We start from the raw sequence: 2,500 nt of genomic DNA on the forward strand, positions 1-2,500 counted from the left end.
GTGTGTGTGTGTGTGTGTGTGTGCACGTGCATGTGTCTCTCTGTGTGTGTGTGTGTGTGTGTGTGTGTGTGTGTGTGTGTGTGTGTGTGTGTGTGTGTGTGTGTGTGTGTGTGTGTGTGTGTGTGGTCTAGTTAATGAGATATATCCATCTTCTCCTTTCAGGTAATGCACTGTGTGTTTTTATTCCAGCGGTTCTGATTGGACGAGCAGCAGATTCATCTCACTGCTTTCCCATATATCTCATCTGTTCCAGAACTTAAGGAGAGAAAGAGAGGGGGGTAGTGGGAGAGAAAGAAAGAGCAAGACTGTTAGAGGGAGATAGAAAGAGAGAGAGAGAGAAGATGGATGGATATATATAACTATAGATATATTCAAGGCAGGAAGGTGGTTCCTTGGCCAAGACTGAAGTCCCTGTGTTGCTGTGGAACAGGTTTATATTGAGGAGCTCAGCATAATGCTGCCACCACCATGCTTCACTGCTGGAATGGGCAGGTGATTCGCGGTGCTTGGGTTCCTCCAGACATAAGATTTAGAACTGAGAACCTCCCGGTGCCTGTTGGCAAACTCTAAACGGCTTCCATGGGTTTTGCACACTACACCTGTTATATGGAGGTGTAATATGGAGGTGTAGTGGAGGTGTTATATGGAACTGTAGTGAAGGTGTAGTGGAGGTGTAATATGGAGGTGTAGTGGAGGTGTAGTGAAGGTTGTAGTGGAGGCTCTACATCGTTTATCTGCAATAAATGGACATTTGATGTCACCCAGATGAGGATGAGGTTCCCTCTTTAGTCTGGTACCTCTCAAGGTTTCTTCCTTCTCAGGGAGTTTTTCCTTCACCACAGTCTCCACCGACTTGTTAATCAGGGACAAACTACACATCTTCATTTTTATCACCACATTATCTGTGTAAAGCTGCTTTGAGACAATGTTCATTATTAAAAGCTCAACACAAATAAACATGAATTGAATTGAGATGTAACAAGAAGGTGTGGTGAAAGTGTAATATAGAGGTGTAGTGGAACCCAGTCATTAGTGTTATACAGGTCAGGTGACTCTCAGTGTCTCAAGTCCGGATAAATGTGAAGGGTTTTGTTATGAAGGTCATCCAGAGTAAATCATGCGCCTAATCAAATATACGGGTCACGAATCAGAACTTCATAGCGGATCGGTCGAGTCCCGGATTACCAACAACCACCACACGTATCATTAACAACAGGGTACCGGTGTAAATTGTGCTGCTGTAGGAGGAGAAGGAGAGGAGCAAGACGTCTACAGAGACGGCAGGGAAAGGAGAAGTGGAGGAGAGTGGAGGAGAGTGGAGGAGAGTGGAGGAGAAGTGGAGGAGAAGGAGAGGAGGAAGACGTCTACAGAGACGGCAGGGAAAGGAGAAGTGGAGGAGAAGTGGAGGAGAGTGGAGGTTCGGGTTGGTACTTTAAATGTTGGTACTATGACTGGTAAAGGGAGAGAGGGAGCTGATATGATGGAGAGGAGAAAGGTAGAGATGTTGTGTGTTCAGGAGACCAAGTGGAAAGGGAGTAAGAGCAGGAACATTGGAGGTGTTTAAACTGTTCTATCATGGTGTGGATGGAAAGAGAAATGGTGTAGGGGGATTCTGAAGGAAGAGTACAGTAAGAGTGTAGTGGAGGTGAAGAGAGTTTCTGATAGGGTGATGATCGTGAAGCTGGAAGTTGAAGGGATGATGATAAATGTCATCAGTGTTTATGCTCCACAAGTGGGTTGTGAGATGGAGGAGAAGGAAAGATTCTGGAGTGAGTTAGATGAAGTGGTAGAAGGTGAACGTAGGAATGAAAGATTGGTGATTGGTGCAGACTTTAATGGTCATGTAGGTGAGGGGAACAGAGGTGATGAGGAGGTGATGGTATGGCTTTAAGGAGAGGAATGTGGAAGGGCAGATGGTGGTAGATTTTGCTAAAAGGATGGAAATGGCAGTGGTGAACACGTATTTTAAAAAGAAGAAGGAGGATCATAGGGTGACGTATAAGAGTGGACGAAGGTGCACACAGGTGGATTATGTTCTATGTAGAAGATGCAACCTGAAGAAGATTGGAGACTGTAAGGTGTTGACGGGGGACAGTGTAGCTAGACAGCATCAGATGATGGTCTGTAGGATGGTTTTGGAGGTAAAGAAGAAGAGGAGGAGAGTGAAGACTGAAAGAAGAATAAGATGGTGGAAACTGAAGGAGGAAGACTGTAGTGTGAGGTTCAGGGAAGAGGTCAGACAGGAGCTCGGTGGTGGTGGTGAGGAGGTGCTGGATGATTGTGGAACTACTGCAGGAGTGATGAGGGAGACAGTTAGAAAGGTTCTTGGTGTAACATCTGGAAATAGAATTTTCCTCATTCTTCAGTTGCTCAAACTACTCCTTCCATCTTCTCAACACACTCCCCTCACTAGTCAAGTGTGTTGAGAAGATGGAAGGAGTAGTTTGAGCAACTGAAGAATGAGAAAAATCAGAGAGAGAGAAGGTTGGATGGTGTGGAG

This window comes from Silurus aristotelis, assembly GCF_946808225.1.
Source record: "Silurus aristotelis genome assembly, chromosome: 27".
In the NCBI taxonomy this organism is placed as follows: domain Eukaryota; kingdom Metazoa; phylum Chordata; class Actinopteri; order Siluriformes; family Siluridae; genus Silurus; species Silurus aristotelis.